The sequence below is a fragment of the Trichechus manatus genome, unplaced genomic scaffold (genome assembly GCF_000243295.1).
Source record: "Trichechus manatus latirostris isolate Lorelei unplaced genomic scaffold, TriManLat1.0 scaffold00217, whole genome shotgun sequence".
Taxonomy (NCBI): Eukaryota; Metazoa; Chordata; class Mammalia; order Sirenia; family Trichechidae; genus Trichechus; species Trichechus manatus.
In genome coordinates this window covers 1,205,910-1,220,029 of record NW_004444153.1, presented here as the reverse complement: position 1 = coordinate 1,220,029, position 14,120 = coordinate 1,205,910, and the positions used below count along the sequence as shown (strand labels likewise).

The 14,120-nt window shown below is 39.0% G+C and overlaps 1 protein-coding gene across 1 annotated transcript in view; it reads left to right on the top strand.

Annotated features, from left to right (window-relative positions):
* Positions 1-3,075: 3,075 nt before the first annotated feature.
* HAPLN1 (hyaluronan and proteoglycan link protein 1) overlaps positions 3,076-14,120 on the top strand; it is an 84,773-nt gene continuing 73,728 nt past the window's right edge. The window contains exon 1 of the mRNA XM_004388842.1: positions 3,076-3,363. The gene's annotated coding sequence lies outside the window, so the exon portion shown is untranslated. The remainder of the gene's footprint in view (positions 3,364-14,120) is intronic.

Sequence of the window (14,120 nt, the reverse complement as noted above, 5' to 3'; positions counted from 1 at the left end):
AACATTGCTATGAGTTGGAGTATACAGCACCTAACAACAACAACAAATACCTTTATTAAATATTTAAGGTCATGAAAATAGAGTCATATTTTAAATTTACTTACATGATTTGATTTTTTTATCATAGTTTATTAGAATGCCTGTACCCTGATGTAAAATTTAAAATGACCAATTGAACTCATGCATACCTTTATAAAGCACCATTAACTGAACACTGATTAACTAAACAAGAAAATCTTTTTTAAAAGACTCTTACAGCTAATTCCAACATAAATTTAAGTAATTAGAAAACAATGGAACCCACAAATGATGGATATGTATGTAATGTCAATTAAATTAAGTCTGAAAACACTTAAAGTACATACTATTGACAGGTCAAATTCTTGCCATTAAAAATACTGCGACTCTTAATGGACTAGTAAGTAGGCATCTGTGAAGAGGAGGTGGGAGGTGGGGTTGGGGAAGGACTGACAGGATAAGTCTTGTCAGGAGCAGCAGAGATAAGCAGCTGTCATTATTTCTGGAAGCCTATCTCAATTTCAGGGGTTATACCTGGAAAAAAAAAAAAAAACGAATGTAACTCACTGGGGTGTGACTACCTTGCAAAACAGATTGTCTTGGTCGGCTACTAAACAATTCTGAAGAGAATGCATTAAAAATATGTTTTGAATTTTTGCCACTGCTGGAATAATTATAGAGAACAGACTACAAAATAAGGGAACAAGTGCCTTCCACAGGCGGGCTGATCTGATGTACTCTGCAAGCAGTCCCCAGAACTTCAGTTTTTAAGCTGAGGAAACAAAAATCAGCATTTAAAGGATCTTTGTATAATTTGATAGCCGCGTATCACCAGCCTTACCATCTTTATGGCGCTTTAGTATAAAATTTGCTCTATATTTGCTTTTAAGTTTAATTTCTTGTAGTTCCTTAAAATACATACCACCCTGAGCATTTACAAGAAACAGCATAAAAACTTTTTTCATAGTTGAAAAGCAGAGATGTATCTTATTTTTATTGGCAGTTAATGTGGGGCCTATGTAACAGCTGTCTCAATAGCCACTAAATTAATGGCATAAAATTGCAAAACTTTTCGCCGTCTGTTCCCTGTGTGGAGAAACAGAAAAAAAAAAAAAAAACGTGAAGAAAGGCGCCTTGCCTGGGAATTGGAATTCCAAAAAATAGATGTTGAATTGCCTGTTGGAGGATTCATTTTTAATAATTTCATTTAAAATATAACTGTCTTCATTGAATGAGGGGTTGTGAGTGCTTGGTTTGTCTTTGGAATACAATTTTTCCTGAAGATGCATGTGCTACTTTACCAAAGGCGCTAATGGCAAGGGCGAGCCTTGTAGCAAGAAAGGGTGAAATACATCAGGGTAAGGCGGGAAGAAGCGTTTTTTGTTTTTTCCTTGAGATCTCTTTCCCGCCTCTCCCCAGAGCCAGAGGAAGCCGCGGTGGCGGCGGTTTAGGCTTTATATCTAAGACAATAGCGCCGCTCGCCGCCACCCGCGCTGCTCAGAGCGCGCGCCCCTTCCCCACTGGAGCCTCTGCCTGATGGGTCCTCCTGCCACACCAATCCTCCTGCTCCACACGTTCTCCTGCCTCACCGGAGACTCTGCCCAACAGTCCCTTTACCCCACCTGCCCCCCTGCCACATCGGAGCCCTACCCCACGGGTCCCCCTGTCCCACGAGTCCCCTCCCCACCTGCACCCCTACCACTTTAGTTCTTCCTCCTGTCTCACTAGCTCATCTGTTCCACGAATTTCCCTTGCCCTACCAGTCTCCTGCCTGTCTGGCTCTCTGACCCTTCAGTTCTCCTGCCCCACCCGCGCCCCTGCCGGAGCCGCGGCGACTGCGGCAGTGACGAGCCAACAGTCTTGCCTGCGCCTCCCAGGGCCGGCGGGCGAGAACCGGGAAAGCTGCTGCGAGTCCTTGGAAGCATCCCAGTGCCCTGCGACCACTGTGCCCTGCACCCCCGGCTCTCAGGCAGGCCTGCCATAGTCTGGCCTTCTCCCTGGCTGTGGGCCCCTCAGGCTTGTTTGCTTGTCCTCAGTCCCCGAGCCAGCCCCGCTCCCTCCTCCCGGCTGCTTCAACAGCCGTTAGCTTCCTGCGGTGTGTTTCTTTTTTCCCCTCCTAAGGCTCCATCAAAGGTGGCTCTGTTATTGAAATATGAAGCCATTTCCTCTCCAAAATCCTTGGTTACTCAAGGCTGGAATCAATGGACCTATATGCTTTCCCCGGAATTATAAATAAATGTCTATTTGTTCAGGAGGCGTTTTACCGCGTATCCCAGCATCTTCCTCAGTGGTCATTTTAGGGGTGTGCGTGTGTGTGTGTGTGTGTGTGTGTGTGTGTGTGTGTGTGTGTGTATGTGCTCCCGCGCGAGCGCGCGCGCTAGTGTGCCCGCGCGCGCCCTTTGCCCATCTGGTTCTAATCCTGGGTATGGATCCATAACCCAACCCCACCCATCTCTTCTCCCCCTCGCATTCCTCACTCTATAAATAAATCCAGGTTCTTTGAGGTCTGTCTCACAGGGATACAATAGCAGTTGTTTGTTAAGGGAGATTTAAACCTAATACTGATACTCAATCCAGTAAACAGGGAAAATAGGCTTCTGGCAGTTTGGGTGGGAGGGCATCTCCAATTTTGGAAACTTTATCTGTTGTCATAATTGTCTCTCTACCTTGTTATCCTCAATCTACTTATGGGCTGAGGGGAAGGCGGGAAAGAGAGGACCTCTTCTACCCTTGATTTTCGTTTTAAGTACAGGCTTAAAAAAAAAAAAGAAACTAGAAGATTGTCCTAGAGAGCGTGCCTCACACCGCTGCCCCACATACCATCCCACTGAACCCCTTTCCCCACCCACTCTGAACAGACTTAAAGAGTAGTGAGGGTGCAGGAGGTATGGTGCGGGTGGAGGGCTTGTGGTTGCAGCTGCCGATTTTCCTGAACCCCAGAGCGGGACACTCGGGGATCTGAGCAGAGAGGAAAGTCATCTAAGAGGCTGCTGTTTTACAAGGTCTGGGCACAGCGCTGCCCCTCCCTTCCTCCCTGAAGTTTGCATGAAGGACACGTTAGACTGTAATTAGGGAATCTGGTAGAACTTTCTTGGTGACGCTTGGCTTTTCTTCTGCTTTTGGAGAGAAAGTGCCTCCTTCTTCCCAGGATCAGGACCTCTGCCATCCAGAGCCGCAAAGAGACATTCTGCACACGCACACGCACACACACACTCACACACGCGCACACACACTCGCCCAGAGACAAACTTAAGGTGAGGGGAAAAAGCGCTAGCTTCACTTGATCTCCAGGTTCCAACATCAGCAGGACTCGAGAGCATCTGAGCTTCTGGATTTCAGGACAAGGTAAAACTTTCATAATTTTGTTTTCCTCTTTGGGTCAAACTTTGGTGCCATGAAGACTTCAGAAAACAATACGTATCATAATATATGTATACATTATTTTTTTTTTCTTGTTCTTTAATTTTTATTTGGGTTTAACATGACATCACAACATTTTTCTTTTAATTTTTAAGGTTCATTTTGTCAGATAAAGTACTGCATTGCAATAAACAGGCTTAGTCTAAATTTGTGAAAATCACTCTAGCATCCAGGCTTTTTGCTAGTACTGCTATAAATCTGGTAGGTTCCTCGTTTCCAAGTGGTGACTTTTCCACCCGTATTTCAGCAACCATTTTTACAGCACCTGAGATCAAAAAGAATAGTATAGGCTGAAGGAAGAGCTGAGGAGTGGGAATGTCCAGGCCAGATTTATGAGTTTTGTTTTAGGGGATATATACATTTATGTGGAAAAAAGGTTACTGTCATTGTAGATAATACCTGCTAGATTAACAATCTTTGAGATGTTACAATTTTTGGTCCAGGTTTCTCCAGCTAATTATGAATTAAAACCATAGAGTTATGAGGTATTTCTATGTGTGATGATATGGATGAATAATTTTCAGGTGCTGAAAATTTGTTCAAAGTCGTAGCTGTTAAGATTACCTTTAAACATGGCTTGAAGGAATTATTTATGTGTTGAAACTGTTCACCACCAAAAGCAAACCTCAAGTCTTTTGGGCTTAGATGGAAGTTGCTTTCTTTCATTGAATATAACTGTTGTGTTCAAAATAAGATGTTTTATTATTTTGAAAAGAAGTTGTTTTATTTTCATTTATCACTGGAAAAATACACAAAGTGGCCAGTACATTTGGGAATTTTTAGGGTGGAAAGTGTTCCTGTACATGTTCCAGTGTGATGTCATAAAATCAAACATACTGGCTGGCTTCTTGGAAGCTAACGGTTCTTAAGAAATGAAGCCTGTGAATTAATTTCTAAGTGAAATATAATATTTATTCTTTACAAATGTGGTTTCTGGTAACCATTTCTATCTGATTATTTCAGTGTACTAAATTCACAGCAATTGTATACACACTCCAGTGACTTCAGTATTTTAATGGAATCATAAAATGAGCATATTGTTCTACCAAAAACATATCACAGTAATTCTCTTTGGATAACTTTTAGTGTGATATTTCATAATCCTCACATGAGTTATTGACTTTAGTTTTATTTATTCAAATAAAAGCAGTTTTTTCCTTCCATTCAGTGAAATACAATGTACACTAAAGAAGGATTGAGCATTTATAAATCTCAGACCAGTTTGGTACTATCTGTTCTTAATAATTTAATTTTTTCAGCAAAGAGAATGAGTTTACACATTTGGGTAATCTCTTCACTAAATTGGAAACAGTTAAAAAATAGGAAAACTAGGTAAAGAGAGGTAATTTTGCTTAAAGCTAAGTGAGCAAGAGAAAACCAATAACTTCAAGAGATCACTGGGCCACAGGGGGAAAGTACCCAGAGGCTGGTCCTCCTCACAGGAGTGCCCCCTAAACCTGAGCTTTCTATAAGGGACAAGAAAGAGAGGAACACTGTGTTCTTATAAAGTGAGCCATTTATTTTCAGCAAACCCCTGTCTCTCAGAGAATGACTGACACTGTAATTTAGAAGCACTGAAGAGACTTTCACAGAGAAGAATCAATTCATTATATCTCTAGTGGTTTCACTTCCTTTCCTTCCTTTGGGAGCAAGTAACATATCCAGGATAAATAGGCTCAGAGTATGCAGAAGATACTTTATGAGTAAATGGTCTACTAAACAGTCTTGTCTTTTAGATTCTTGGGTGTGGAATGTTGGTATTTGCTGAGCAGTTGAAGAAGCCTTTAGAATTTTAAGGTAGAACTACACTTCATCTTTGTTAAAATGAACAAGAGTCATATTCAGAAAACTATCTTCTTCAGAAAAGAGTAGTTTTTATTTCCTTTTGCCTATGCGTGCTTTATTTTCCATATTACATTTTTAAGATAATGGTATTCCATCCATTAAAATTTCAACCAGATGCAAAGCAAATTTGAAAATCACTTTTATATGATGATCTTCTGTTGCATCTAATAAATTTTTTGACACCCTGCCTCCATTATTAGTAACCAAAGTACTCAGTCTATGTCATCTAATAGACTTAGCCTGTCATTTAAAGGTAACAAAATGTACTTGGGAGAATGTGGGGAGGGGTAAGGACTTGAATATACTTAGGATTTTAATCAATAATGTTTAAGGAGGATTAGAGGAAACAGCTGGTTAAACAAATATTAGGAGTAGAGTGGACGACGCAATGGTATAAATTAATAATGCAGCTCTTTATTTACTCTGTGAATGGGAGAGTGTGTGGTAGTTTAATGTGTGAAGCACGGTCCCTGTGTGCCACCTAGTGGATGAGTCAAAAAAGGGTTTCTCACCAGCCTCTCATTAAAAAACTCTGAGCCTTCATTCAATTGACATTTTTTGAACACTAATTATATTCCAGACATTGTGGTAGGTGCTCAGAGTAGAAAATGCAGCAAGTGACTTTTATATAATTTAAAAATCAAAGCACCACTTATAGGTTTATGAAATATCCGATGCATTTAAAATCAGTTTGCTGTTGAGTTCTGTGGTTTACACTGAGCTTTCTGTTTCTGAGGATACAGTTTAATAATCACACCTCGCTGTTAATACAGGATTCATTTTTTTTTTACAGCGATGTCTTGATGTAGTTCAAGGAAGAATGAGGAGAGTTTGGCCATCTTGAATCACTGTTTCCAAAATTGAAATAAATTTTTGTAGAGCTTATTGTTACTGATTTTAAATGGATATTACTAGCTTTAAAGCTTAGCAAACAGCTGTTAGCACATATTAGTACATATTCTTTAGATTTCTTTTTATTATTAAATGGAAAAGAATAGTAGTAAAGACTGCTTTTTGCTCTTGGCTGCTAATCAAAATGTTGGTGATGAGTTCACCCAGTGGTGACTCAGAAGAAAGACCTGGCAATCTACTTCCAAAAAATCAGCCATTGAAAATGCTTTGGAGCACAGTTCTACTCTGACACACATAGGGTTGCCATGAGTTGACGTTGACTTGACAACAACTGGTTTAGTAAGGTATATTTTACAAAATATTGCTCTTCAACACTAATAATTAGCATTAGAACAATATCTTCTATAGCTATCATTCGTATGCAGTTTTGAAGCAGGAAACTTGCTTCCATTAAATTGACATAATAGAAAAAATCCTAGACAAGAAGAATTACATGGAAGATCAGTGTATGAAAGAAGTATTAAGGTATCATAGAAGATCATTTATCTGAATATTGCACTGGGAGTTTTGAAAAGCTTTTCTCTAAGATATATGAATTGTTACGCCAATTGGCTCTTTACAAGATATATGACTTAATGGCAACAGTGTTAGCAAATCTGTGTTAATCAAGACAAGTTCTGAAAATTAGATCATAGGGGGAAAAAAAGATGAATTTGTTACTTGCTGAGCTCTAGGGGTGTAATCCACACATCAAGTTAAGCCTGCTGGTTTGAAATGGACGTCTCCTATTTAGGGGACTCTGGTTTTGTGTGTGGCAGTGAGATCTACACTGTGAAAGACCTACATTGTGAAAGCTGCCCACTATGTCCCTTTTCATTAATGCCACAAAATTACAACTCGTATTGATCAGAGGTAATAGCTGGCATCAACACCATCAATCATGTAAAATACGCATATTATCTTAATTCTTATTTCAAATAGGTCATTATCCACTAGAAACAAGCCGTTCTGTTAACAATTTCTTCTGATCATTGGGTCACATACTCATTCTAGTGAGAAATTACCTAAAAATCAGAGGTCCTAAAAGTAGATATTTAGTCATGAATTGGAAAACTTTGTTTCTAAAAGCTTTGATGGTTTCAAGTAATTTAATGATACTAGAACTCCACAGAAAGAACTAGTTAAACTGTCTGAAATGGTCTGATACTCGTTGGTTCTTGGTTTTATTGTCATAGTTCCACATGACAGCTTCTCCCAGTTGTGTACACATGGAGGAGATTGCTGGTATTGAAGAGTTTTGGCTATGTTTCTCAGATAATTCCAGGATTTGTTTTACATATCATGTGTTGCTGGACTATATTGAGCTTCTACTCATTGTTTTATAGCTTAACAGGGTGACATCTGAGATGAGGGTATCACTAGAAGGCCAGGAGGATATTCACCAAAAAAATTTCACAGACTAAGGTAGAGGGTCAGCGAAAAAGAGGAAGACCCTCAACGCAATGGATTGACACAGTGGCTGCAACAATGGGCTCAAACATAGCAACGATCGTGAGGATGGTGCAGGACTGGGCAGTGTTTCGTTCTGTTGTACATAGGGTCCCTGTGAGTCGGAACCAACTTGACGGCACCTAACAAGAACATCAAAAATAATTTAGAGCATTTACTCAAGTTCAAGGGCTGGTTCTCTGTCTTGTAAAGGTAACAGAAATGTCCACTTCTGTTTAACCTAACTTCATTCAAAGGGGGGCACAATTTATTTGATTGGTTACTAAATTCTAATCACAGTGAATAATACCCAATTAAATTAAACAATATTTCAAATTATTATTATGGTAAATCAGGGTCTTCCTAAAACTTTCACAAAGTTTAATGAATAATGCCTTGGCTAATTTTCATCCATACTGTGTCAATTTTTCTCATTTGGATTCTCTTATTTTGAATTTTGGGGGATCACCTAATTTGATTATTCATTTGTACATCAACAAAAATCCATTGGACATCTGCTATTTGCCAGACACCATGCTAGCACTATGTACTGGCCCCTTCACTGTATACCATGGAAATCCATTCTAAAAAAATCAGAAAGTCAGCCCAGTGAAAATGAACCTAAAATATTGCAAGATCCTGAAGAACACTTTGAAAGACAAAGTCTTAGTATTAAGTGTATTTCAAGCAGGTATCTTTTAAAATCATTTTCCCACGTTTGTCATCTCCTAGCTGGATGGACAAGAGCTGATTTCTTGGTTGTGTGAGCACAGTTAGGCCTGGGAGGGCAGCCCTGATACCCCAAAACCCTAGGAGGGCAAGGGTTCCAATAATCTGTCTACTTAGATGGAGAAGAAAAGGAAAAATTTCTTTGCACACTTGCTGTCCATTAGTTTGCAACTACAGTTCAGACCGAACAAGAATGATTTAGTGCTAACCATTTGTACCAGGCACTGTGCTAGGTGCTGCAGAGTAATTGTACTCAAGCAGTTCACAAGCTAGTAGAGGAGACACATGAACACACATCATGAATCACCAGTAGAATTTGCCAAGTAGGTGAAGTTTGCCTTTCTAGTGTCCTGGATCTCCTTCCTTTGCACTTACCCAGCCTTCCCACCCCTCCTTACTTAACAAACTGAGACTCCTCCTGCTCTCACCCCTCACCCCAGAGCATCTGATACTTCTCTGGTTTATCCATCCTTTGAATGACTGATTACACTTCAGTGTGAATGAGTTTCACTCGGTGCATTTGTGTTCCAAGCCTTTTATCTCTTTAGAGTAAACGTTTTGTTTTCTGCTAAAGAATTTCAAACATCTGCAAGCTTTCCCATCCTTACACCAAGGGGTGTGATTAAACCTGATTTAGTCCTCTATGGTTTTCAAGCTTACAGAGGAATTTCCTTAAGGCCTGTTTCCAGAGACTTGAAGGACCTTGGGTCTTGTTAACCACTGGCTTAGTTTAGCTGAGACTGATCAACCAGTCCTTCCATCTCTTCTCCTGCAAGCCACCAGGGCTTTACTCAGGTCACTTTTCCCTTCCGTTTGCCCCTGGGGCAATCAAAAGCTGATCATTTGGAACACTCCTCTACTGGTCACTATGAGTCACAATCAACTCAATGGCAATGGGTTTGGTTTCTTGGTTTTCTTCAGTCGCTGTAATCTATGCTTCAGGTTTCCCTCATTCCTTCATTACAGTGCTTAGATTCTTGCCCCTGGACAGGGAGAGCATTCTTAACTTCTTATGTTCTACTGTTTGGGTTCTTATGCTATCCCAAAGGTCCAGGTCTAGAGGGTGGGAGCAGTAAGAATCCACTGATTTAGTCCAAGAACTCCTCAAAGTGAAAGGGCTGAAAGTAGAAGACTGGAATATGTATGGGGGAAGCACAGGAATTAAACATTATGTTGAAAATATGGGACAAAGACAACATCTTTTAAAAATATGTGTTCAGGTATTTAGCTGTAATTGATAGCAAAGAAATTTGGACATGGGTGCTGATTATAGATACTGGAGAATTAACTTTGAAAAAATGTAAAAATTTGCTTTGGCTTTATAAAAGTAACACTAATCAGAATCATTTGTTTAAATTCCTTCCCTTTTGATGTTTAATTAACATACAGCTTTATGACCTAAAAACCAAACCGGTTGCCTTGGAGTCAATTTCAACTCATGGACACCCCTAGTGTTTCAGAGTAGTACTGCATGCCATAGGGTTTTCAGTGAGGAAACCCTGGTGGCCTAATGGTTACAAGCTACGGCTGCTAACCAATTAGGCCGGCAGTTCGAATCCACCAGGCGCTCCTTGGAAACACTGTGGGGCAGTTCTGCTATGTCCTATAGGGTCGCTGTGCTTTGAAATCGACTTGACAGCAACGGGTTTGGTTTTTTTCTTTTTTTTTTTTTTTTGGTGATCCTATGACGCTGCAAAAACCTTTTGCACCATCCAGGGACCTTTAGCATAATGACAGTCATGTTTTATTAGGTGTTTCAAATTAATTTATGTATTAATTTGATTAGGCCAACATAGTTTGGTGTTACTGTAATATACCAACGTAGTGTTATAAAGATGTGCTGACCATTTTTTAATTGCTAGGACTGATGACCCTGATTTAGAGAGTTGGTTTCCTTCCCCCTACGCACTCTTCCCTGCAGCCTTAAAGAGAGATCATTAACCTACATCATTCGCTTAGCTATGGCTGCTAACCAAAAGGTTGGCAGTTCGAATTCACCAGACAGGCCTTGGAAATTCTATGGGGCAGTTCTACTCTGTCTTATAGGGTCGCTATGAGTCGGAATTGACTCCATGGCAACGGGTTTGGTGTTTTTGGTTTAGTTGTTGCTGTCAAAGCCCACTATGGTGTTGAACATGGGGCTTCAGGAGTCATCTGAACTTCTGTCCTGAGTGCCTGCACTTCAGATGTCTAAATATCTCCCAAGCCCTTTCTCTGAAATTGGATCCAGGCTGTCCAGGCCATTCACTGGCTCCATGTCTTTGTTTCCTTATCATATTTCTTCTGACCCCTCAGCATTTTTAAATCCATAAATACTTCTCAGACTTAAACGATAATAATTATTATTGTAAAATTAATAACATAAAATTAATTAATAATTTCAATAAATCTCTAAATTTAAGGAAAAAGACTGGAGGTGGGAAACCAGTTTAGAGAGACCATTGGAATAGTGCGGGCATGATCTAATGAGTACAGGCAATCCTCAACTTATAATGTATTGGAGTTACCATGAACCATACTTACTATGTCTGCTTTTTTTTTTGTACATTTTATCGTTAGTAATATGTACTACATACAATGTTGCAACATGTACTTTGCTGATGTTATCATTCTCAGATGTTCAATTTATGATTTACTGATCAAAACACTGCTGTGTAGCAGGCTATGGCCTGGTCTACAGTGAATTCTCTGTCAGCATCAGTGTCAGGAGTTGTAAGGGACAGAAAGTAGGGCAATGTTCAACTCTAAGGACATATAACAATTGAATTGCGCACCCCCCGGACAGCCTTTACAACTCCGACTTCATTGTTATGACACTGATACCAACAAAGATCAGATTTATAAAGATACTGATAATAAAAGGCAATAACAATGAAAACTAAAAAAAAAAAAGAGAAATAGTTGACTGACTTACAATGGAGTTGTGCGTGGCGGGGGAAGAAGTCTAGGATAGTGTGGAGGTTTTGAGGATGGAAGATTATATGAAGAGAGAACAACTGACTAAGACTGGGAATATAGGAAGAAGAAAAGGTTATGGGTGAAAATGATTAGTCTAATTTTGGAAGTACCCATGGGATAGCCAAGTATTCTTGGTAGTTGGATCCACATATGTGGGATAAAAATTTTAATTTTACCCAAAGTAGTTTGGTCTTTTCCTTTGTTTTTTGAGAGATAACACAAAATCTTTGGAATTTCCTGAGTAATTGAAGTGCTTTTGTTATCTAGGCCTCCAAACCAGACCTGAGGGTTTGTACTAATGAGTGAGGGCTGGCTTAATCAGAGAGACCACAGCATGGTCTGATATCAGCCTGCCTCAGGAAGGGGGTGGGGGTACAATTCAGTCAATCATGCCTATGCAATGAGGCCCCAGTCATGATTACATAATGAAGCCAATATAAACTCTGGACACAGAAGCTCCATGGGCTTTCTGGTTGGTGAAAGGCATAGATGTATGTAGGAGGGTAGCACATCCCTTTTTGGGACACAGACACTCCATGCTGGGAACCCTCCCAGGCCTTACCCTATGGGTATTTCCATTTATACTTTTAGCAGTAATAAAACTCTAATCATAAGTATAGCACTTCTGTGAGTTCTGTGAGTTGTTCCAGTGAATTATCAAATCTGAGAGAATAGAGAAAGCAAACAGGTCAGAAGTGAGGGGGCCTGGAAACCTCTGAGTTTATGGCTGGTATCCTGATGGGATAGTGACAAAATCTTGAATTTGTAGCCAGCAGGTCAGAAGTGAGGGTGTCATATAGACTCCCAAGCTTTGAGGCTGGCATCTCAAGTCTTAAGTCTACTTGACATTTTGGAGGACTGTGTCTTTTAACTTGTGAGCTCTGACCTAGCTCCTGGTGGTTGGGGTCAGAGGAAGAAGTGCTGCATGCTGCAGCCAGTGTCAGAATTGAATGGAAAAATGAAGAGAATTTTGATTTATGTTGATTTGATTTTGATCCTCCCAGCATATCTGAAGCACAAAAAAGAAGTCATGACATAGTCTATGACATTAAAATGGTATTTGAAAACATATGGACTACGGAAGGAGATCATCCCAGGAAAAACAAAGGAGAGAAATAGTTGACCAAAAACAGAGGTAACCCAGGGAAAAATGGTTAAGAATGAGTTTTGCCATTATTTAGACATGATTTTAACCTTTGTTTTATCACCTGTGAGTGTTCACTGGATTAAATAACAGCAATGTTTTATTAATCCTTTTATCTCACCGTACAGATCAGTCCTCTGCATATAGAAGGTGCCGGGCATGTTTGTTGAACTAAATAAAATCAAAATGGCATTTCCAATCCTTAATGCTGTAATGACAGATTTTCATAATGATAGCCTTGAGGCTGGGTAAGACCCCAATATGTCTGAATTGTAGTTATTCATTCAATTTTGTCCAATACTGAGCTAACTTTAAATATATGTTGTTGTGTTTTGTTGTTTAAAACTCAGTAATCAATGTGTGGTATAGATGGTAATTCACCAGAGTGCTTGATTAACCATAGTCCATGTTGTTTAGCTTAGCATATAAACGAGTTTGCCACAGAATGCAACCTAGTTATAGTCCATTGATAATTAGTTCCTTGATCCTGAAGACTTCTAAATCTTAGGTCAGATTTGGAGTCCATAATCTTGTATTTCTCTGATTTTCTCAGCAACTTACTTTTTATTTAGACCTCCTTTCCTGGCACTCCCTCCTCCACTAGGGTTGCTAGATAAAATACAGGACACACAGTTAAATTTGAATTTCAGATAAATATTAAATAACTGAATAATGTTTAGTACAAATATGCCTCAAATATTGCATGGGACATATTTATCCTAAAAAAACTATTTGTTGTTTATCAGAAATTCAAATTTAATTGAGTGTCCTGTATTTTTTATTTGCTAAATCTGGCAACTCTACTCCCGGTCCTCAAAGTTACTATAACTAGAATATACCAAACGAAAATTTCTCCATGAGACTTTCCAACATTTCCCTTTTAAAATCCAACAAATGAAGTTACTGAATTTATTCTCATAAGTGAGATAAATTAAATCGTCTAACTAAAATACATGAATCAAGATGCAAATTTGTAGAACATTTTAAACTATGGTTTTATATACCTGCAAAAATGGGCTCAAACACGTCAAAGATCACGAAGTTGGTGCCGGACGGGATAACGATAACGGATGACAAGCTCGCCATGAGTCAGAGGCAACTCCATGGCAACTAACAGCAACATAATATACTGATAATTATCCTAATACTACCATAAAATGTGTATCCATTAGTGGCTATGGTTTTATTTTATCTAAAATATTGTAAAATAATATACAAGTTAAAAAATTAAACTTCTTAATTTTCAGTTTTTCAAGTTGGCCATAACGATAAAATAGAAATAATTATTTTTTAAATGAAGGAGTATACATACAGGAAAATATATATAATATACAACAGGTATGACCTCAAAACATTCTAACTGCAGAATATCTAAAAGGGATCTTTTTCCCTTGGTAATTACATCTTATAATGTAGGTGTGCTGCCACCTTGTGACATTTTGAGATATTACTCAATTTAACTCAGTCCATTAATATATTATACCAGATTGACAATTTGGCCAATGTTAAAATTATTTCTCACATGCTTAATATTTTGCATTTTACCCAAAAATTACATATATTTTAATACTTAGAAACTCTTGTCAATTATGGAAGTATATAATGCAAATATTTTCTAAGAACCCGACAAGCCATTGCTGTCGAGTTGATCCCAATTCATAGCGAC